This window comes from Haemorhous mexicanus, chromosome Z (assembly GCF_027477595.1).
Source record: "Haemorhous mexicanus isolate bHaeMex1 chromosome Z, bHaeMex1.pri, whole genome shotgun sequence".
NCBI lineage: Eukaryota > Metazoa > Chordata > Aves > Passeriformes > Fringillidae > Haemorhous > Haemorhous mexicanus.
The window spans coordinates 21,418,938-21,443,244 of NC_082381.1; the positions used below are offsets into that span (position 1 = coordinate 21,418,938).

The 24,307-nt window shown below is 49.4% G+C and overlaps 1 long non-coding RNA gene across 1 annotated transcript in view; it reads left to right on the plus strand.

Annotated features, from left to right (window-relative positions):
• The first annotated feature begins 13,894 nt into the window (after positions 1–13,894).
• The window catches only part of LOC132341734 (uncharacterized), a 33,684-nt gene continuing 23,271 nt past the window's right edge, over positions 13,895–24,307 (plus strand). The window contains exon 1 of the long non-coding RNA XR_009490291.1: positions 13,895–13,978. This is a non-coding gene — a long non-coding RNA (uncharacterized LOC132341734). The remainder of the gene's footprint in view (positions 13,979–24,307) is intronic.

A 24,307-nucleotide genomic window follows, 5' to 3' on the forward strand; every position in this document is an offset into this window, starting at 1 on the left:
CTGCTTTCCCGTTGGTGGTTAAGGCAGGTGGGGTCTGTCTCCTCCCCTGTGGCAAAGGGATGTCCTGGTGCTGATGGATTGTAAACTCATTTTGCCCCTCATCGGTGCAGATGTATTTTTGGCGGTGGCAGTTGCCCAGGTTGGCTGTGTTCCACACCGCATGCTGGCTGTTCCCCACATGGGCCCTGAACAGAGAGAGGAGAGTTAACACCACATCAGAGCCTGTTCTTGTCTGTGTGCACACCTCCACTCTGAGCCGTCCTACTGGGAAAACTCTCCAGCTGGAAGAGAAGGAAGCACAGAGGTTGCTGTTGTGGGAGAGGAGCTTCTCTTTCCTGCCTGCTTTCCCTTTGGGACAGGTTGGTGTGTGCTCCTTTGATAAAGGCAGGTTTAAACTCTGAAGCAGTTGTGTTCCAAACTGCTCCCTCCTCAAGCTCTTCTGTGGCTATCCTTGGACAAAAGGCCTCTTGGTGGGAGCTGCCCATGGGCAGGTTAAGGAAGGAGGTTGATATTTCAGGGTTGTGACTGCTGAAAGCAGTTGCTTTAAGGGGTGGATACTTTTCTCACCTGCCTGCAGTAAAGGAACTTGGAAAGTGAACATTTTGTTCAAGGAGGTGGCGATTGGGGGTGTTTTCCAAGAGATGGGCTGGCAGAGAGAAGAGGCTGGAGGGGAGGTTTCAGGCAGGAGCAGCAGCCCCTGCCTGGATCATGCTCCACAGAGCTCAGGGAATCCCAGCAGGGATGTGTATGTAGAGTTGTTTATTTTTCTGCCCATCAGCTATATTCTCATATTTCAAAATAAAAGATGGGAAGACTCCAAGTCTGGGCAGTTGATTTTAACAAATGCCAGTCCACAGTTAGCACTCCAGTTTCACCGAGTCAATAAAACCATTTCAAATTGGGCTACTGGTGCTGAGCAGCTTTTGTAGTTTTGGTGACCTTAAGAAACTCAACAGATTTTCCTCCATGAGGATATCAGCAGTAGCATGACGCCAATTTTTTCCACCTCTTTTCTGTATCTTTGGTGCTTTTAAGAGTTCCTCAGGGCCCAGCAGGAATGCAAGCATGTCTGATAATGTAAGTGATTTGAGAGCTCTGTCTTGTGCTGGTGCCTCAGATTTTAGCTTTTATGTTTTTCAGATTCTGTTCTGCTTTAGTGTGTAAGTCTAGGCTTCATATTAGGGGATTGTAAGCTCTCTTCACAGAACAGGTAGACAAAACAATTCCTTCTCCAGCTGGGGACCAAGGAAAGCCAATCCAGACCTCAGGCCCAAGAGCACAAACAACGTTGAGTGGACTGAAGAGAGGAAACAAGAAGGATGGGACTTCCTGGGCTAAAGCTGTACTTGGACAATTAGCTCCAATATGCTAATGGACCAAAACCTATACAAGTATGAGACCCCCATGACCTGTTGTCCATTTTTGTGGCCATTTTGGCTTATGCTGCCCAAAGTGGATCTGTTTGAGGCCTCTTAATAAATACCTGCTTTATTCTTTAGCTCCGTCTAGTCTCTGGTCTAGGTCAGCCTTCACAAGGCATCAGTGCCTTGCCACGTGAGTGTTCATGACAAGCTGGACATCCCACTGGTGGCTCTGCCGAGTTCAATTCATCCCAATTCATCCCAATTCATCCCGATTCAGTGGAACTAGGAGCCATGAGATGCTGAGAAGAGCAAGCACAGTGGGTGGGTGTGCATGCACACACCTGAGGGATGACTGCTGTGTGGGCAGAAGGTTTTGGACTGCTGTACATCTTCACTCTCCCAAGTTGGAAGAGTATTTGCATGGATCTTTTTCTAAGCCATTGCCTAGGGGGCTTATGCACCATCTCCCCCTGTTCCACCCAACAAGGAGGGTGCCGCAGGAGGAAACATTTTGCAGCACTCATGGCCTCTCCTGCTGCTCACAGATCAAAAGCCAGGAGTGGCTGTGTGCAAGGAGGTTCCGTACATGGTGCTCTTTGATAAGATGAAGGAATGAACAGAGGAGATCAATTGCAGGCATTTTTAGACACTTGTGTGTAGAAAGGCAGCTTAGGAGCTTAGAGATGCTTACTCATTTATATTTGCTGCCTTTAGCAGAGGAATATCAAAGAAACACAACATACATTGACATCTGTAGGTTTCAGTCAGGCCAAACATCCAGTAGCATTCTGAAAGACCTTCTGTATTCTATACTCTGTGACTGAACTTCTCTGTAGAAAAGCAGTGCTGCTATTGTTGTCCTTACAAAGTGCAGCAGTGGGGTTGAGTTGCTGAGCACGTGCACGGTTCCATGCAATGCCTTGTGCTCCTGGAAGCTGCACATGCCATGTCTCCTCTGCAGACGACACAGGCTATGAAAACAAGGCCAAGTTGTTACCTACATTTTTTTCCCTCAGGACTTGTTAGACACAATATTTTTTCAAAGGACCGCATTCGCCTCTCCTCAGCTTCCTTTTTTAAAGAAACCAGCTGAAGGAGTTTCAGGCATGTGAGTGCCTGATCTCTCTTTCCCTCTAAAGGCTCTGCCTCTCAGAGCCCCAGTTACCTGCCAGTGCTTTGGCACGGGAGTCATTCATTCCCTGAACTTCTTTCCCTAAATACAAGTGGACTTCAACTGCAAAGCCTCTCTTTAGAATGGGATTGCTTTGGTCCGGGGCTCATCAGAGCCTGTGTCCTGAAACAGACCCAGGAAAAGGAGCAGATCCTGCTGCCTGCTGCTCCTGCTGATCTTAGCAGCAACTCCCCTGGCAGTTCCTTCAGGGACCTTTGCACAAAGGGCTTCCATCATATCAGTGCTTGTGAGACTTTGTTGCTTCTCAGCGGTCCTGGATTTTGGGGCATCTCAGCACTTGTGGCCATGGCCCTTCCTTCATCCCCAGCCTGCAGCAGTCACAGTCACTGATGCCTACCCCTTTCTGCAGCTCCTTTGCCAAAGTGCTGCCAAAGGCAGCGGAGCTGGCTCCGGATCCCTGCTGGCTTCTGCTCTCTGGGATGAGTTTCAGGGGGACACTTGGAGCACTTCCTAAAGAGCTGCCCGTGGGAGGGGGGGCAGATTTGTCCTCCGCGGTGCCAGAGACTGAACTACTGAATATCCTTTGTGGTTTAAACATTTTCAGGGAAGACTTTGGCCTACTACAGCAGAACTGTGTTACAAAAGCTGCGGAGATGACCACCACACCCTGAATGGGGCTCTGAGAGGCCCTGCAGGGTTCTCTGATAAAGAGGAGATAAAGTAACAGCTCAGGGGCATTCAGGAAGCACCAGCTGAATGCCTTCAGGGTGAAGATGAGAGCCCCAGGGCTATCAGCTGCCAGGTTCGCACAGACCCTGGCACCAAAGCCTGGGGGGAGAGAGGTTTGGGGTGTGTGTTGGAAAGCCTCTGGTGAGAGGCAGTGGCCGCCCATCCTCTGCTGGGCAGAGCAGCCCAGCTGTGGGGCCCTTCACAGGGAGAAAGCTCGTCCACCACCGAGGGGGTGATGTGCCCCATCAAAGGGCCCCGCAAAGGGGTGCCCAGACCCTGCACCAGAGCAGTGCAGCATGATGCCACAGACCCCCAGTGCAGCAAGGGACAGTGTCCAACTGGCCCTCTGCAAGGGAGGCACCTGGGCATTCCCACCTGGCCAAAGCATCTGTTAATCCAGGGAATCCCACACTCGTTGGGACGTGTGGCAGTGAGGTGTGGCACCCTCACCACCAAGGAGAGCAGATGGAGGAGAGCAGCGAGACATGGCTGGGGCCCTTGGATGGGTGATAATGCTGTCACACGAAAGCCCTGTCACTGTCTCCCTATCCCCCCACCACCCATGCACACTTCTTTCTCTTCCTTTCTTTTGATTTCTCTTTGCCTCTTTTACTATTCAATAAAATACACCAATTTAGCACAAATCACACAACACCCATCGCAGCTGACAAATGGCATTTCCTGCAGATTGCCACAGCCACACTGCTGATCCACAAATACGGGAGAACCAATTTCAGCTGAAAAATATCATTTATTACAAACTGCTACACCTGCATTGACAATACAGAACTATACAAACCCCAATTTAGGTTTAAGCCAGGCATTTATTAGATTATTACAACCACTCTGAGTAAAAATACACAACTACTAACTTCAGTTAACAAAACTAAATTTATTGCCAACCTCTACAACAACTCACTCTACACAAAGATCAATTAGGCGATTAACAACTTAATTTATTACATATAACTACAAATGTACATACAGAAATACAGCCTAGACAGGAATACAAAAATATGCATTTCCCCTCTCAATAGCCCTGTACCAAAACCTCATAGAATTATACATATAACAGTTAGAATTATACAACTATACCACTCTATACATGTTGAAATGTAACTAAATACATATAGCTATGCAAACAGATAAAAATATTGATGTAAATATAAATTGAATATTACAAATTATAAAGAAAAGATATAAAAAGATAGATAACACAAGCCTATCTATAAATACAGAAAAATATCACTGTGCCAAGCTAAATATCCATACAAATGCATCAATACAAATATACAGCTATACATATGCATACACATAAAAGTATAAAAATAGACATATATACCTATGCAAATACCAATAGAACTATTTAAAGACCCATATGCCTATACCTGCATTAACAGAAATAAACAGCAACACAACTGTATACATAGGAAACAGAACTAAACACAAAGATATAACAACATCCATGTGTACTTATATATATATACACATACATATATGTAATTACAAATATATCTGTATGTATACATATATACACAGCATACATTACTAAACACCATACATACAGAAATATTCCTATACAAATAGCAAGCCCCATAGGTACATATCCAAATGATAATCCATCTCGATGTGCAATTCTAGACATGTCTACACAGAGCTCCAAGCAGAGGGATCCCAGCTGCCCCATCTTCAAAGCCTCTCCCTCGGTCTCCTCCTCCCGTGCAGAGCAGCTCTCCTGGACAGGGACAGCAGATGGGACATCTGGCAAGCAAAGGGAACACTGAGTGAGTACGGGGACGTTTCCCTTGGCAGCAGCTGCACTTCCCTCAGGGAAGAGGAAATCTCAGAGCCTCCCCAGGAGGGTTAGAAAGAAAAAGCAGGCGAGCGGGCCAGGCTGTGGTGAGCGCAGCCGCGGCGGGACCGTCCCGCAGCCCCGGCAGCCCGGCACAGGCGGCACAGCTGCCGGGCCCTGCTGGCACAGCTGCCTTGGCCAAGGACAGCCCCTGTGCCGGCCGGGGCAGCTGGGCTGAGCGGCCCCAGCACGGGCAGGGCCCGCTCCTGCCCCGCCGGGCAGTGCCCACGGCCACAGCCCACGCCGCCCTCAGCCCCACCCTGCCTGCCCGGGCCTGTGGCCTCACCTGAGCTCTCTCCAGGCTGGCAGCAGCAGGTCCCCGTTCCTGCTCCTGCTGCTGGCCTTCAGCTTCTCTCTGCTGGCTCCTGTCAGTCTCTGGCTGTCCTCGAGGTCTTCCATGCAGCTGGGGCAAAAGTGGAGGCTTGGCAATTGGTTCCAAGGCCTGGCAGAGCTGCAGTCCTGGAGCCCTCTGTGCTCCCTGCTGGCTCCATCCATCCCTTCAGCCCCGCCATGTTCTCACTGAACCCCCAGCCCCCTTCAGTTTCTTCAGGCCCTCACAGTCCTCTCATCCCCTCAGTCCCTTTCTGACCCATCCCATCCCATCCCCCTTAGACCTGCCAGCCCCTCAGCCTGTGCCACTTCCCTGTCACCTCAGTGCCACCATCGGCCTTGGCTGCCCCACAGCCCCCAGCCCCAGCAGCAGCTCAGGCTCCCTGTCCCTTCAGCGCCACCGCCCCCTCAGCCCCCTCAGCCCCCTCTGTCTCACCGTCCTTCAGCAGCTCCTCAGGGGACAGTGCCTGGGGCCAGCGGCAGCTCCCACCGCTCCAGGGACAGCCGGGGCTGGAAGTGCTGCTCTGGCCGGCCCGGCCGCCAGCTCGGACCCAGCACAGGGAGAGGGGACACAGGGGGCACAGGGGGAAAAGCAAGAGGTGAGAAAGGCAGCCGAGAGGGAAAAGAGGTAAAAAAGCAGCCTAGGCCTACACAAACAGCAATTTACCCATCAATCTATACATCTAAACACTCATATTCCTCTTACTATATATCTATACTCATTTATAAATGAAACTTCATATATATTTTTTTTTAAAATTTACACAAATAAAAATTTAACTCTGAAAAAATCTAAGTGTAAATTTATAATAAAATATATCACTTCTCTAAATGAATATATATCCCCATTTAACTCCACAGATCCATCAATATATGCACATATAAACAGAACACTCTAATCTGTAAACAGAACTATACCCTTTGATAAATAAAACCATAGGAATTTATAAACATATTTACAAACAGAGGAATTCTACCTGCCCGATGGTCACAGGCTCTCCTCTGTCTCCTCCTGCCACGCAGGGCAGCCCTCTTGGAGATGTTGGTCAGATGGCATCTGGGAAGCCAAGGGAACGCTCAGTCAATATTGGCCCTTGTGCACCTATCCCCTGGACAGCAATTCCCCTTCTACCAGGGACTGTCAAAATGGCCTGAAAGGCAGACTCTCACATGGCAATTTGAAGCCTGCCCTTAAAAGAACAGGGACCATTCCAAGTGTTCAAAAGTGTGTTCCAAAACATTGAAGGATCTCAATAAAGTCTCAGCACTCGCAGCGCAAAGGGCACCCACGAGAGCTTGAAACACACACACAGCCCCAGGAGCCACAAAGAAGCCCAGCCTTGTTCTTTCTCTGTGCTGACAGACAGACCTCAGTCCTCACTGAAATGCCTGAAGCTGAGGGCTGCTGGGAGCAGAGTCATGAACCAGCTCCATTACCAGGGCCATCTACCAACTGCCCCCTGCAGCGAGCAGCAGCTGCTCCAACTCGACCATCGGCTCTGGCAGGAAGGGCTGCGAGGGACAGAGCTCCCTACGAGGCCTGCAGGCTGCACCAGCTTGGCTAAGGAATGGATCCAAAGCGCTCCCTCTCTCCTCTTAGGTCTCCCTAATCAGAGCTCATTCCAGCTTTCCCTTCTGATACTGGACTGACTGTGATGTTTCACTTGGCAGGCCTCTGATGTTCTGCTCCTTGTTTTTCTGGTGGGTCAGCACCAATACCAGCAGACTGGTACTACACTGAGTCAGTGATCTGGACTTCTAGCCTGACTTTTTGCTCTTTTTTTCCCCTGTTCCTTCAAGAGTCGCTCAGCCTGGCCTCCCCTGTCAGCCTGCAGCAAATTTATCCACCGATTTCAGCACAAGGCTGGGACACCCAACTTGGTGACACAACTCCCCCAAGGTCAGCTTTATTCCCTGCTCTCTTGCCACGGCACAGGACTCAGTGCCAGAGCCTCTGGAGAAGCGTGGAGGGCAGGGCTAAGGCAGCTTGTGCCAGTGCAGGATTTGAACTCAAGGCAGCAGGAAGCACCAAGCCTGCTCAGAGCAGCCATCTCACACCTCTCTAAACCAGTGAGGGCTCTGTCCTTACCAGGCTCCTCGGGCTCCTGGGAACCGTTCCTGCAGCTCTCGGTGCCAGATGCAGCTTCCTCTGCTGCAGCTCTGTCCACAGGCTCCCCTCCTGAGGAATCGGGGGCAACACTGACATTGTCCTGAGCAGAAAAACAGAAAGAAAGGAACCCAAAGATCACTCACTATTTTCCTGGAAACACATCAGGGATACGATAACTCTCCTTCTCCAATCCCAAAGGACATGGAGCACGGAGGAGGGAACACTGCACACACGGTTCACATGAGGAGCCTTTTAAACTCAGGATTCAGGTGGCCAAGGTGAAACTGAAGCTCTTACAAAATGACCTCTGAGACAAAACATGAGCACAGCAAACCAGAAGACACCAAGTGAGGGGACGTGCCCTCAAGCTCTGACCCTGGCTCATGCCAGAGCTGGGAGAAATCAGCCAGCAGAAAGCCAGGGGCTCTCCCTGCTGCCAGCAAGGACAGAGCTCGCTGCCAGCCCTGCCCAGGGCTGGGTGCTGCAAACCCCCACCCAAAGCACACATTTCTGCCTGGGAGTCTCACCCACCCCCAGCCAAGTGCTCACACAACCCAGCACAAGGTGGTGCTTTTTGGAGCCATCTGCTGCTGCCCCATGGGTATGATCCAGGCAAACATTTATGCACCGTGTTCGAAAAGTTTTCCAAACAGTTGGAGACAACAAAAATATCAAAATTCTGGAAGCTCTCAAGTCCTATCATCTCAGTCTAATCCTGAAAGAAAATCTAAGTTACGTGTCTTTGGAAAAATAGGTATAATTATATTCTATGAAGAAGACATTTGAAGAATTTAATAGACTCTATTCAGAGCTTGATTTTTCTTACTGGTTATTTGTGCTGGAATTGCCTAGCTAGAAACAGCCAGAATTGCTCTAATAGACTGATTTCTTCCAAGGGAGTAAGAAGGACAGGAAAATACAGGTCAGTCAGCTTTGCCTTCATCCCCTGACAGGGGATGGAGTAACTAATCCTGGAAACCATGCCAGACAAATGGAGAAGTTGATTGGGAGTAATGGTTAACCTACCCAATGCCCGTGAGAGGACAACCAGACTGATGGATATGGGTGGAGCAATGGATGATGTCTACCCCAGCCTTACCCAAGCCTTTGAGACAGCCTCCTACAGCAGCCTTAAACACAAACTGCCAAAATGCCCAACAAGGAAGGCTGGAAAATGGATGAGGGCTGTCATCAGTGGCACAAAGTAGGGCTGGAGGCAAGTCCCGAGTGCTCTGACACCCAGGGGCTGATGCTGGGGCAGATACTCTTTAATGTCCTCATTCATGGCCCGCCTGGAGGAGCAGTTTGCCTTCAGCAAGTCTGCAGAGAACACAAAAGTGGCAGGAGCAGCTGACAGCCCAAATGCTCCTGCCAACCAGAGGGTCTTCGGCAGGCTAAAGAACTGGCCTGAGGGGAATCTGATGGAGTTGAAGGAAGGGAAATGAGAAGTCTTGGACCTGGGAAGGAATAACACCGGGCATCAAGCGGGGCTGGGAAGCGGCAATTTTATCTTCCTTGCCTTGGTGCTTTGGGGTTGCATTGCAAAGCAAAGGCAGCAGGATGACTGCAGCCGGAGAAAGAGAGGGTTTGCGGAGCCGAGCCCGGCCGGCCCCGGAGCCGCCCCGCCCGCGCTGTGCCCGCAGCCCCGGCTCTGCCGCGCTCGTCCCCGCCAAGTCCGGCCCGCGCCGGGGCCGCGCTGGGCGCGCGCGGGCCCGAGCGCAGCGCCCCCCTCAGGCCGCGCGCCGCCGGCGCAGCCGCGGCCGTTGCGCTGCGGGCGTTGCGGCCACAGTCGGCGATCGACGCCATGGCGGAGCTGCCGCTGCCCGCCGGGCTCCGCGCCAGCACCTTCCCCGCCAAGCTCTGGCGCCTGGCCAACAGTCCCCGCGTCCGCTCCGTGCGCTGGGACAGCCGGGCCACAGGGCTGCTCATCGACCGCTCCCTCTTGGAGCGAGAGCTGCTCAGCTCGGGCGACGCCCAGAGGGGCGGTGGCGATGGGCGGGCCCCGCTGCCGCACACCTTCCGGGCCACGCAGTTCCGCAGCTTCGTGCGGCAGCTCTACCGCTACGGCTTCCACAAGGTGCCGGGCTGGCTCGGCTCGGCTGCGCCGGGCGATGCCGGGGCCTGGCTTCACTACAGCAACCCCTGCTTTCGCCGCGACCGCCCCAACCTCCTGCTGCGCATCAAGCGCCGCAGCGCGGCCAACAGGCAGCGGCCGGCGGCGGGGCGGGAGGGCCGCCGGCGCCCGCCCTGCGGCTCCCAGCAGCTGCCCGGGGCGCGGCCGCTGCCGGACGGGCGGCACGGGCGCGCTCGCTTCAGGCCGCTGCCCAGGGAGCGGCCGCCGCTGCCGGCCAGGCGCCCGCCCAGCGGCTTCCTGCTGCTGCACAGGGAGCGGACGCTGCCGGACGGGCGGGAGCTGCGCAGCCCCCGGCCCGGCCGCCTGCAGCAGCCCCCCGGGGAGCGGCCGCTGCTCGCCCGGCGCCCGCCCTGCAGCTTCCACCTGCTGCACAGGGACCGGCCGGGGCCGGCCCGGCGGGAGGGGCCGAGCCGCTTCCAGGAGCTCTACGGGGAGCGGCCGCCGCCTGCCGAGCGGGAGGTGCTCGGCATCCCGCCCTGCCATCTCCTCGGGCTCCACGGGGAGCGGCCGCTGCCGCTCAGCCGGGAGGGGCCCCGCAGCCACTTGCAGGAGCTCTACGGGGAGCAGCTGCCTCCGGCCGAGCGTGATGTGCTCAGCATCCAGCCCTGCAGCTTCCGGCAGCTCCCCAGGGAGCAGCAGCCCCCAGCCTACGACCCACGAGGTAGGAAAAGACTTGTAGCCTCGCTTTTGCAAAAGGTTAGGAAAAGTGACCCTTTGAAGTAGTTTTCCATAAGGCTCTCTCATTGTCGGCCAGAAGTTGTCAAGCCTACCGGGAAGGGGCACCTAGGAGGCCAAAAGATTCTCTGCCTGGTTTTCCTGGCTGCTTCCCGTGATGTTTGATCCAAGGCAGCACTCGAGCTCTGTGTCCCCCAGCCACATTGTGGAGCCTGACCAACGCATTTGGATCCTTGCAGCCACCCCGGGCACTTCAGGGCCCAGCGCTCCAGCTGGCAGTGCAGCTTGTGCAGCATCGACGGCCTGCAGCTCAGCACAGAACACACCTGGGCAGGAGGGATGGTCGCCAGCAGATCTAGGCCTTGCTGTGGAGAAGATGATTCGGGAGATCAGGATGTCCCTGTCTGAAAAATCTCCCTCTGCTCAGGTAATTGCATTGGATGGGGATAAAAGGGGCTGGACTGAGAGCTTTCAAACGTGGTTACATGGCGGAGAAGCAAAGGCTTCTTTAATTGAACTTATTTCATCATGATTTAATTATTTAATTCTTCTTGCGAAAGAAAGATTTTTGAGAAAGGGAATGAAGAAGAAATGAAAAAGAGGTTTTTCTTGCTGGGAAAGAAGAGAAGAGTGTTTGGAGAATTGCCACTGAAGGCCAAGTGTCCCGTGCAGGGAGGGGCATGCCAGAGGTGCCTCTGTTCCAGCAGCAGGTGTGGGCTGTGCCTCTTTTGGGTGGGAAGGCCAAGGCCAGGCAAGGGCAGGACTGCAGCTGTAGCTGCTGCTGCTGTGTGAGCCCTGCCGTGCGTGTATTTGCTCCCAGAGCCGTGGCTGGGGCTGGGCTGGAGCTGCAGCTCTCTGTCCTTTTGCAGAATATTATACGTGTTGGCCAAAGAATGTCTCTCTTTCTGTTCATGTGCTGACCCATTGCCTGCAGTACATTTATGATTACGAAGCAGGACAAACTCAAGGTGGGGAGACGGATTCTTTGGATTTACCAATGCCTTTTTTCAAGTGGCATGACTTTTGTCTTCTGTAAAGTCAGACTTAGCAGTTTTCAGAAGCATTTTATTCCGTAATAAAAGGAAACGTTGCAGGTTCAGAACCATCTTTAGGATCTTTAGGGGTCCTGTTGGCCAGACTGTCACAGCAGAGATGAATATTCTGGAACTGGTCATAGTGAGAATATCTTTGTGTCCAAAGGTAATTTGCAGGTGTTTCATTGTGGACATTTACTTCCTCGGTGGAATAGAAACACTACTTGGTTGTCTGGCATTTCCTGCCTTTTGGGTTGTTATTTTTTCCTGCTGTCCCAATGTCCAGATTTTTGCCCCTGATCACAAATGCGATCCTGGGAATGCCCTGGGTGCATAAATGTTTGCCTGGATCATACCCATGGGGCAGCAGCAGATGGCTCCAAAAAGCACCACCTTGTGCTGGGTTGTGTGAGCGCTTGGCTGGGGGTGGGTGAGACTCCCAGGCAGAAATGTGTGCTTTGGGTGGGGGTTTGCAGCACCCAGCCCTGGGCAGGGCTGGCAGCGAGCTCTGTCCTTGCTGGCAGCAGGGAGAGCCCCTGGCTTTCTGCTGGCTGATTTCTCCCAGCTCTGGCATGAGCCAGGGTCAGAGCTTGAGGGCACGTCCCCTCACTTGGTGTCTTCTGGTTTGCTGTGCTCATGTTTTGTCTCAGAGGTCATTTTGTAAGAGCTTCAGTTTCACCTTGGCCACCTGAATCCTGAGTTTAAAAGGCTCCTCATGTGAACCGTGTGTGCAGTGTTCCCTCCTCCGTGCTCCATGTCCTTTGGGATTGGAGAAGGAGAGTTATCGTATCCCTGATGTGTTTCCAGGAAAATAGTGAGTGATCTTTGGGTTCCTTTCTTTCTGTTTTTCTGCTCAGGACAATGTCAGTGTTGCCCCCGATTCCTCAGGAGGGGAGCCTGTGGACAGAGCTGCAGCAGAGGAAGCTGCATCTGGCACCGAGAGCTGCAGGAACGGTTCCCAGGAGCCCGAGGAGCCTGGTAAGGACAGAGCCCTCACTGGTTTAGAGAGGTGTGAGATGGCTGCTCTGAGCAGGCTTGGTGCTTCCTGCTGCCTTGAGTTCAAATCCTGCACTGGCACAAGCTGCCTTAGCCCTGCCCTCCACGCTTCTCCAGAGGCTCTGGCACTGAGTCCTGTGCCGTGGCAAGAGAGCAGGGAATAAAGCTGACCTTGGGGGCGTTGTCTCACCAAGTTGGGTGTCCCAGCCTTGTGCTGAAATCGGTGGATAAATTTGCTGCAGGCTGACAGGGGAGGCCAGGCTTAGCAACTCTTGAAGGAACAGGGGAAAAAAAGAGCAAAAAGTCAGGCTAGAAGTCCAGATCACTGACTCAGTGTAGTACCAGTCTGCTGGTATTGGTGCTGACCCACCAGAAAAACAAGGAGCAGAACATCAGAGGCCAGCCAAGTGAAACATCACAGTCAGTCAAGTATCAGAAAGGAAAACTGGAATGAGCCCTGATTAGGGAGACCTAAGAGGAGAGAGGGAGCGCTTTGGATCCATTCCTTAGCCAAGCTGGTGCAGCCTGCAGGCCTCGTAGGGAGCTCTGTCCCTCGCAGCCCTTCCTGCCAGAGCCGATGGTCGAGTTGGAGCAGCTGCTGCTCGCTGCAGGGGGCAGTTGGTAGATGGCCCTGGTAATGGAGCTGGTTCATGACTCAGCTCCCAGCAGCCCTCAGCTTCAGGCATTTCAGTGAGGACTGAGGTCTGTCTGTCAGCACAGAGAAAGAACAAGGCTGGGCTTCTTTGTGGCACCTGGGGCTGTGTGTGATTCAGGCTCTCGTGGGTGCCCTTTGCGCTGCGAGTGCTGAGATTTTATCGAGATCCTTCAATGTTTTGGAACACACTTTTGAACACCTGGAATGGTCCCTGTTCTTTTAAGGGCAGGCTTCAAATTGCCAAGTGAGAGTCTGCCTTTCAGGCCATCTTTGACATTCCCTGGTAGAAGGGCAATTGCTGTCCAGGGGAAAGGTGCACAAGGGCCAATATTGACTGAGCGTTCCCTTGGCTTCCCAGATGCCATCTGACCAACATCTCCAGGAGGGCTGCCCTGCGTGGCAGGAGGAGACAGAGGAGAGCCCGTGACCATCGGGCAGGTAGAATTCCTCTGCTTGTAAATATGTTTATAGATTCCTATGGTTTTATGTATCAAAGGGTATAGATCTATTTATAGATTAGAGTGTTCTTTTTATATAAGCATATATTGATAGATCTGTAGAGTAAAATAAGGATATGTATTCAGTTAGACAAATGATAGATTTTATTATAAATTTACACTTATAGATTTTCAGAGTTTAATTTTTTTTGTGTAGAGTCCAAAAAAAAAATATAGATGAAGTTTCATTTTTAAATGCGTTTAGTTATAGAGTAAGATGAATATGAATGTTTAGATGAATAGGTTGCTGTTTGCGTAGGCCTGGGCTGCATTTTTACCTCTTTGCCCTCTCAGCTGCCTTTCTCACCTCTTGCTTTTCCCCCTGTGCCCCCTGTGTCCCCTCTCCCTGTGCTGAGTCTGAGCTGGCGGCCGTGCCGGCCAGAGCAGCACTTCCAGCCCCGGCTGTCCCTGGAGCGGTGGGAGCTGCCGCTGGCCCCAGGCACTGTCCCCTGAGGAGCTGCTGAAGGACGGTGAGACAGAGGGGGCTGAGGGGGCTGAGGGGGCTGAGGGGGCGGTGGCGCTGAAGGGACGGGGAGCCTGAGCTGCTGCTGGGGCTGAGGGCTGTGGGGCAGCTGAGGCCGATGGTGGCACTGAGGTGACAGGGATGTGGCACAGGCTGAGGGGCTGGCAGGTCTAAGGGGGATGGGATGGGTCAGAAAGGGACTGAGGGGATGAGAGGACTGTGAGGGGCTGAAGAAACTGAAGGGCGCTGGGGGTTCAGTGAGAGCATGGCGGGGCTGAAGGGATGGATGGAGCCAGCAGGGAGCACAGAGGGCTCCAGGACTGCAGCTCTGCCAGGCCTTGGAACCAATTGCCAAGCCTCCACTTTTGCCCCAGCTGCATGGAAGACCTTGTGGACAGCCAGAGCCTGATGGGAGCCAGCAGGGAGAAGCTGAAGGCCAGCAGCAGGAGCAGGGAACGGGGACCTGCTGCTGCCAGCCTGGAGAGAGCTCGGGTGAGGCCACAGGCCCGGGCAGGCAGGGTGGGGCTGAGGGCGGTGTGGGCTGTGGCCGTGGGCACTGCCCGGCGGGGCAGGAGCGGGCCCTGCCCGTGCTGGGGCCACTCAGCGCAGCTGCCCCGGCCAGCACAGGGGCTGTCCTTGGCCAAGGCAGCTGTGCCGGCAGGGCCCGGCAGCTGTGCCGCCTGTGCCGGGCTGCCGGGTCTGCGGGACGGTCCCGCCGCGGCTGCGCTCACCACAGCCTGGCCCGCTCGCCTGCTTTTTCTTTCCAGCCCTCCTGGGGAGGCTCTGAGATTTCCTCTCCCCTGAGGGAAGTGCAGCTGCTGCCAAGGGAAACGTCCCCGTACTCACTCAGTGTTCCCTTTGCTTGCCAGATGTCCCATCTGCTGTCCCTGTCCAGGAGAGCTGCTCTGCATGGGAGGAGGAGACCGAGGAAGAGGCTTTGAAGATGAGGCAGCTGGGATCCTTCTGCTTTTTGTGCTGTTTAATTATATATGGACTAGCATGGACTAACTAATAATTACATTGATATTTTCATATGTAGCTTGCTATTTGTATTGGTATATTTCTGTATGTATCTTGTTATATTTATTAATGTACTCTCTATGTACGTATGGATATATTCATACAGGTTTGCAGTTACGTATTTGTGTAAATAGGTATCTACTTTTTTATGTATGTTGTAATATCTGTGTTTAGTTATTTTTCCATATGTGTACAGCTTTGTAGGTGTTTATATTTATCAATGTAGTTTTCAGTATATATCTTTTAAAATTAGTGTATTGGTATTTGTATCGGTACAGATGGCTATTTTTATATTTTTAATTGTATATTGATGTATTTGTATTTAAATATATTTACATTTGTGTCCAGATGCATAGCTGTATATTTGTATGAATGCAGTTGGATTGGTATTTAAACTGGTACAGTAATATTTGTATATTTAAAAATAGTTGTGGTTGAAGTATTTATATATGTATTTTATATAATTTATAATATTTAATCTATATTTACATCTGTAGATTGTTATAGATTTTTTTTAATATATGTTCATGTATGTATGTATTTAATTCTGCTTAAAGATGTATACTTGCATAACTATTGAATTCTTGTTGGGGTATTTAGAGAGGGAATGCATATTTTTGTATTTCTATATGGGGTCTGCATTTGTAATAATATGTAATAAATTAAGTTGTTAAACTCCTAATTGATCTTTGTGTATAGTGAGTTGTGTATAGTAGAGGCTAGCAATAAATCAAGTTTGCTTAAGTGAACTTGGTATTTGTATATTTTTACATAGACAGGTTGTAATAATCTAATAAATTGCTGGTTTTACCTTAAATTGAGATCTGTTGAGTTCTGTATTGTCAGCATGGGTGTAGCAGTTTGTAATAAATGACATTTTTCAACTGAAATTGATTCTGGTAGATTTGTGTATCAGCAGTGCGGCTGTGGCAATCTGCAGGAAATGCCATTTGTCAGCTGCGATGGCTGTTGTGTGATTTGTGCTACCCAAAGCCATGAGCAGATGGAAATGCTGGAGGATTTTGGCCATGGAAATCTCCGGCCATGGCCAGCACATGCCCCACCTGCACTCAGGCTGGGCAAGGGAAGGGCAGATTTGGGCTGGCAGCAGAGCCACGCCTTGGCTCAGAACTCGCTGCAGAGGCCTTCTGAGAAAACTCCAGGACTCCACTGAGAGCAGAACTCCAAACAGGAGCAACCCTGTCAGGAGCAATCATTCACAAGGAAAAAAAGAGAGAAAATGTGGCCGAGCAGATGTGGGGATACTCTGTGAGTCTGATGAAATGCTCTGAATCACCACTGCCTCGGCACGTCTTCCACAAAAATATTTTGTTAAAAACTGAACACCTCCCATGAAATACAGATTGCACTTTCCCCTTCACTTCCCTTGCTGTGTGACTGGAGACACTCTCTCCTTATCACTGAGAATTTTTGCCCTTCCGCACCTCCCATTCAATCAAAGATGATGTACTACCTCTTGGCACCATAAATGAAAACAGCCCTGCCCTCGTGGCAGTGTTTGCAAAGCCTTCCCTCCTTCTGTCCCCACGGCTCACGGAACCCTCCCCTGCTGTTGTCCAAACTGTGCCTGAGGTGAGTGAGGGCTCCAGGAGCTCAGGAGGGTGCCAGAGCACCGCCCGTGGGAAGGTTTTGCAAGGCTTCCTAAGCACCAGTAAACTCTGGGTTTGCCAATCTTCCCCTGGAATACTGTCCTGCTCAAGAATGATCTTGGAGGGCACTGTGCCTCCAGCTCACTCAAGTAAAGGTTGTTTTCTTCAAGGCTTGAATAGAGGAAATGAAAATTGTCAATTTTAGAGTGAAATTTGGGGGTTGGTGCAGCTGGGTTTGCTCCATTATTCCCTGTGGAAATTAGGGAAAAGCTTTACATTCCCAGCAGAAGCTGACTACCGGCCCACACTGACCTGAATGGGGCCCAGGTGGGCTTGCTGCACGCTGGTCCAAGGGAAAAGCTGGAACAAAGTCCCCTTTTACTGCAGATGGAGTCTGCACTGTTGTCTCCAGGGCTGTCTGTGGTAAAACACAGCAATCCAGCCAGAAACTGTGGATATGAGAGTTCCAACAGCAATCTGCTTCCTGTTCCTGCTTCCAAAGCTTCCTGTTCCCTGCTCCTTGTCGCCTGTACAGGGGACACAAGACTTAAAAGGAATAAGCTGAGCAATCTGTGAACTTTTGGGAATAGATACAGGAGGGAATATGTTCTAACCATAATTTAACAACCCCTTGATAGTCCACATCAATACCCCAGGGATTATATGCAATTCCTTTTTACTGGCAGATGATCTCCCTAACAGAAAAGCACTAAGCCCACCCCGCAAGGGTCCTTTTACATTGGCGTCTATCAGGTGCGCAGCAGAGTCCGTGATGGTGACGTCTACTGCGGTGCCCAAGTCCATTCTGGCACTTCCGACTGTTGACTGTTGATTTGAGTGAGTGAAGTCCCCCTCCTCCTCCACGGTGGGAGGCTGAGCTATCCAGGCAGCTCTCCATATTTGTTTCTGCACGCGAGGAGATAATGCATTTCCAAGGTAGTTTCCCTGGAACCAACAATCCTTAGTATTGTGTTTATCTTTTTTGCAGAGAGAACAACATTTTTTCATAACTGCAAAGCGACACTGACTCCGAACATGTCCGATTTTGCCACACCCAAAGCACTTAATGTTCTTTCCCTCTGCTTTCTTTTGCAGTTTTGAAATCAGTGGCTTTACTGCACCCTGTACTGCAGCAGCTACATAGGATGCCTTTTGCCTTTCTGTAGTCCTAGCCATCAGTTCCAGCATTTCTGTAACATCAGCTCCCTTTTTTTAATGTTCCCAAAATCTGCCAAGTTTTATCATTAGCATTGTCAAAAGCCAGCATATTAAACAATCGTACCTTTGTGTCTGAATCCAAATCGGGATGATCATAAATAGCCTCATGCCATCTGTCCACAAATTTATCAAAGTCCTCACTCCCTCCTTGGCGAATTTGTGTAAAAGACTAAGTGTGTAACCCATCTGGAAGTGCAAGAATGGCATTATAGGCTAGTTGTTGGCTCATCTGTAAAACTTCATCAATGCTCCTAGCCTGGGCAGTGGCAGTAGCCCAGGGCCCTTTGCCAAGTACCTGTTGTGCTGGTAAACCATACAGAGGATCACCCTGTGCCCGAGGCTGTGCTGCTTCCTGGGCACACTTCTCCTCCCGGCTTTTGTGGAACATCACCTGCTGGTGGGGTGGCATTATAAGCCTGATTAGGGTATGCACATCAGCTGGAATAAAGGTGTTAGAGGTAAAAACATACTGCAAAAGTGACTGTGCAAGCTGGGATTTTAAACCAAAATGTGAGATTGCAGCTTTTACCCTCTCTAAAATCTTCCAATCGAAAGAATTGGAAGACTCTACCTGCAGCATTAGTTACTACAGGAAAAGCCTGTATATCATTTGTGAGAAAAGTCCCTTCTACAATGGCTTCTGTAATAACCCCCTGCCGCTTGCCTTTCTGCGCTGCTTCTCTTTCAGGGTCGCATTCCAATTCTAATTCCACATTCTTTACAGCACGAGAGGGAGGATTTCGTTTAACCAGCTTGGATGCTGGCTCAGAGACAAAATGAGAGGGTGGCAACCGCTTTCCTGATTGTCTGCCCGAACCCACAATCATTGGCAGATCCATTTTTTCAAAAGAATAGTCTCTTTTGGGGACAACTGAATCCTTTTGTTGAATTACCAATTTTTGCAAATTGTCCACTAAAGATCTTAAATCCCCTTCAACGGAAGTATTTTCATAACAACATCTCCTTCCTTATCCTTTACAGCATGTTTAGTCTCTAAGTTACAGTTATCAGCAGTTTTTTCACTCTGAGTAGAACAGTCTTTTGTTCTGCAGACCCGAAGAGGTTTTTGCACTGCGAGTACAAGTATCCTTTGGTCTGCAGACCAACACCTCTGAAGAGGCAGCAGCTTCCTCTTTCTCACGAGGAGCTGGAGGAGCAGTTGGTGTAATGCTCGATGCTGAGCCGAGGGCTTGTGGGCTGCGCGAGGGAATATCTAAGGTTGTAGAAAACAGTGGCTGAACTGAAGTTGCTGGAAATGCCTGAGGCTTTTCTGACTCAGAGGCAAGGGCAGCACAAGCTGCAGCAGCAGCTTTCCTCTCTGCCTTTAAGGCCTGTAAAACCTCCATGATAGTTTTCCACAAAGTAGCAAACTTAGACGCCTCTTTTGCCTCATGCCCCCCCGGATGCAATGCAGTCCCACAACCCTCACCCCACAGCTTCCCATGTTGAAACCTCAAAAGCAGCCTGTGCTCCTGCTATGAGATTATGGTCCCAAGCCCAGTGTAATAGTCCCTTCAAATTGGAAGCATCCTACTTATATTCTCTCTTAGAGAGGATATGTTGGAGGAGTTTGTGAACACCTTCCCTTTCATGTTCAGACCCCATCTCCTCCCTGGCCGCTCACCTTGATCAGGGCGAGATTCAGGACATCTACGACTGGAGCTCCAGTAACCTTTTCCTCTCACCGGGGCAGTGAGGATACTTTTGACCGGCTTCTCCACTCCTCGAAGGCTGGCTCTGATCCTCTGCACAGCAGCCAAACTGCCGTCCTCGAGTCCATCTCAGGGTTGCACGCGATCTCTCCTGGAAATGTGGGAGGGAAAATGCGGGATGTGGAGGTTCAGGGACATCACACCACAACCAATATGATCGTGTGAAACCAAATTTATTATCTCTAAAAAGACTGTATTTGTAATAATTCTCTACTGTCCACACGTCTCTAGCTAATCCATGATTGGTTAACCCTAGCTGTTCACACATCTAAAATTGGATGCTTATTGGATTATCTAACTTTTCACGTGTGTGGCTGTGGTTTTCTGTCCCACCCATGAATTCTCTTTTTTCTTACTTTCTAAGCTCACTGACAAACTTGCTGAGTCCAGATGACTCTTTCTTCTTGTATCTTTTTCAAGGATATACCAACCCCATTTTCTGAATATGTCCATTATTGTTTGTGAACGTGTCCATTGTCCATTATCCCAAGCAGGCTGGATTGTGCATCGGCTGAATACGGCCATTGTCCTGCAAAAACTCTCCGATCTGCAACAAATCCTCAACACCTAACTTCAGTGTGTTTGAGCCAGCGCTGTTGGCAGCACTATCTCTGCATCCTGGGACATTTCCTGGTCCCTGTGCCTTGACACTGCTTTCACCTGGGGCTGGGGAAGGAGTTTGGGTCCCTGAATTGGCTGGTGGTGAAAAGTAGGTTCATTTTTGTGAGATGAGGTCATGGTGTTCACGTGTCCCCGTGGCTTAGTGCCCTTTGTGAGCTTCTTACTTGAACTAGAATTTGAGGAGTGTTTAAACCTTGTTGCTTTTTGTTTGTTTGTTTGTTTTTTTTTTTTGGGGGGGGGGGGGTTACTACTAAGAGAAACAAGTTGTTGTAATCCCTGAAATGTTCCGCTTTCATCCTTATGCAAGATAGTGAGGAATAGACTCTTTTCATCCCTTAGGTAATTATTTGCTTTACTATTGCACTGCAGTGAGATAGGATGAATGTAGTATACAAGTAGTAACAGAACATTAAATAAGACAACAATAAGCACAGGAGCAAAAGATAAAAAATGTCTCAAGAATTTACCTAGTAGTTTGAGAATTCATGAATATATACAATGCTTGCAACGATGCTTAGGTGTGTTTCTCCTTTCTGATACAGAATGTGTTTTCAATTATTTTGCATACAGGACTCCCTGGGGATGTAAGAACTTGAAGAATTTCAAGTGTGCAGCTTCAGGAATGAGGTAATAAACTTTTGACTCAATTTGTCAACCTGAAAAAACTATTAAGTACCCCACAGCAATTACAACTTCTAGCTACTAGCAGTGCAATAAAAACACAATTGCCCTTTTCCCCCTTAGCATTTTCTCCCTGGCCCTGTAAAATTTTTTTTTGCACCTTGTTTCTTAGTTTGCTTTCCAAACCATTCCATGTCCTCAACAGATCTTGAGAACAGATCTTGAGTAGATCTGAATAATTGAAAATAGGAAATAGGAAATAGGAAATTGAATATAGGAAATCAAATGAGGAATCACACTTCATAAGCTTGGGCTTCCGGACTGAAAACTTAGGTTAACTCAAGTAGACATTGCTAAATGCTCAACCTGGTCTGGCAGGCTCCTGTCTCTGAAAGGTGGCAACTGAAACCTCTGTGTTTGCCCAGAAAGGCAAGTTACGGGATAGCTAGTGAGAGGAATAGCAGATTTGTCTTTACAAACAAGCTGTGGTTCTGCTGGTAGATGAAACTAGAACTGGGAGATAAAAGAAACAATGGGAGGGATTCCACTGAATGATGAATGGAAAAAGAGATTGGCTTTTACAAATCAACTTTAGGTTTGCTGATAAACGGAATTAGACATTGAAAGATGAAAGAAACAATGGGGAAGAAAAACCCCTAAATACCATAAGAATTAAAAAATAAAAGGGAGGGTTATACATTAGAGGGAAATCTTTGGTGTCAGGTGTGTCGGGGAGTCTGTACCTCTCAAGTACCTCAGCCAATGGGGAAAGAGAGAAGGGAAATGGGGCCGGGAATTGAGGATAAAAAGGAGGCTGCATCCTCCAGAAATATGAGAGATCCCAGGAGAATGCCCCATGGTCTCTCTCTTTATTAGAATACAGCCAAAAAGGACTTGTTTGTCTCCTTTTTGGACATAAACTTCTGGTGTTCGGGCACTAGGACCAGACCTGGGGCTGGCATGCTCTGCATTTCCAGGATGGCTCATGGACAGGGTAAGGTGGTACTGTGCACTCCGGATCAAGCTGTGATTCTATGGATACTTCAGCAAGAGAAGGTTTTTTCAGAGTGATTCAACCTTCACCCTTGCTATGCTTGCTGTGACATTTGCATCTCTCTTTGGTAAAACTTCAGAAACCTTAATGGTGAAATGTTACAAACATCAGCAAAAGTCATCATAGTTTGCATGCAAAAATACATAAGTTTTGATATTTGGGAACTGGAAGGAACTAATTTCTATTGGTGATGATACCAAAGAGGGCAGGTTGGTGCCTTGGGGCCTATGTCTGCTACTCTTGACTGAAAAATACCTTTTGAGGTGGCACCCTATGGCCCTGGATGGCCAGAACAGAGATCCAGGAGGCTAGACAGGTGTTTACTACTGACTCTTTTACCTTTTAAGCCAAATAAAACTTTAAAATTCTCAGATTTAGTTATTTATAAAACAAAAGAATAAAGGAGAGATGTTGTACACTCTGTGTGTGTGTGACACCTTGAACATACCACATTATAATAACACACTCTCCAAATATCCATTCTTTTTTATGACCATTATCCATTAAGAAATGCCATGTAAAACTTATTTCTTTGTTCAGAAGTACCTCACCTACTGACAACAATTAGAATTGCTTACGGGGCCTCAGTTGCAAATGCAAAACTTTCAGAACTCAAACTAATTGGTTACATTAGAAAACACACTTTGCTTTCCTCAAGAGGTTGATTGTTAGCTGTTTCCCGAGCTATTCATGAAAACATCCTGGGGCTGTTTGCATCAAACACTGGGATTTTCTTAGCAGCAAAAGAGGGAAAGTGCCCCATGTGTGGGAAAGTAATTCCCTCACAAAAGATGTGCTTGGGAGCTACTTAGGCCAAAAGAATTTAGTTTTAGTTCCATGGGCTGAAGAACTGCCCATCGTCTGCTTTATGAGAAGAAGAGTGTTGAGTCTTTGGCCCCTTCCAGAGCCTTAAATGACTAAAGCTGAAGGGATTTCCCCCAAAAAGCAAGGAGTGCTTTGAGGAGCGTGGCCATACCTGTCTGCAGAACTGACCATGGGCTAAGGGAAGGTCCTGCTGCCCAGAGCCAGCCCGAGGTGTCCCTAAGGATTTGTCACATCCTCTGCCTCCTCTGGCAGTGCTGCCACAGAGCACAGCAGGAGGGATTCCAGGGATTTGTCAGCACGGGGAGGCAGAGCGTGAGCTCCTACTGATGTTTCCATCCAGGGCTGGCACTTTCAGGCCCGCAATGACAAATTCTGCAGCTCTGGCTGCACAGTTGTTGTTGGCGGTGCTGTGACAGCCTCTGCCACCAAGCAAGAGCATCTGCAGGGGCAGGATGGTGCAGAGATGCCTCTCAGAGAACGGAGACAACACCTTCAAACAGCATCTGGCAGAGCTAATGAAGGGCTGGTGAATCCCTTTGAAGGGCATGGGTTATAAAAACCTCTCTCTGTGAAAATAAGAGACCATAGGAGTAAAGAGGGAGTGGAAAGGGGAAGGGAAAGGTAAAAAAAAGAGGAAAAGGAAAGAGAAAGGGAGAGAGGGAGAGGATAGAGTCCTTAGAAAAAAAGAATTAGTCCCATATATAGTTTTTCTTCTTGTCAAGGAACGAGCTCAAATCTCCAGGCAAATATAAAAGGCTACAAGATTGTAGGAGTATGTAAATTACAGTGTTAATGAACCTGACTAGAATTCAGTTTTGACTTCTGAAGAATTAAAGATTGAACAGAGAATGTCACAGCCTCACCTTTCCTCAGTGATATGTGAAAGGCCAGAAGAAGAAGAGAGAATCTGACTTACACTTACTCTGCTGGTGCCTGCTGAAATCAACATGTACTGAGAAATTATTGCTGTTATTGAAAGACCAGTTTAAGTTACAGGAGGGTCTCTTGCCTTGGTGAGCTCTTGGCCCTCTGTGGTACACCTCACCTCAATGCAGACTTCAGGTGGTTTGTTGTTCTCCTTTTCTTCCTCCAGAACACCAAGAGATCAAAATTCTTGGTAAAAACAGGACTTCTACTTTCAGTCAAAGCCAAAGAGAAGCTCTGCAGGGCTTCTTCCTAAATACTCTGATAAAATACTCTGGTGATCTTATCACACCCTCTTCTCAAAACTTTGGCCCCAGATTCTGCTCTGGAACACCATGACTTCCTTGTACTCTGAAAAAGGAAAAAAATCAAACCTCATGAGCTGGTCCTACCTTTAAAACCAGTGTTCCTCCCACTAGAAACTTTTTAACTGTGCTCTGCAATCCCCACTGTTTATTGCAATAAAATGCATATTTTTAAACTAGGTTTACATAAGTTCCATATGCTTGGATGAGTTTGTATGCCTTTTTATCTATATATGTTTATTACCAGTATCTGCTTATTGCAACATTCCAGGAATCCCTTTTGACTCTTCTCTCCATGTTCCTGCAGAAGGTCAGGTCACTCTGGGTTTCACACCAATAAAAATCCAGGTTGTTCATGTCCTAGGTGTGATGGGCAGGCACAATTTCCCTGCTGACACAGAGTCTGAGGACAAACCCCTCTGCTGT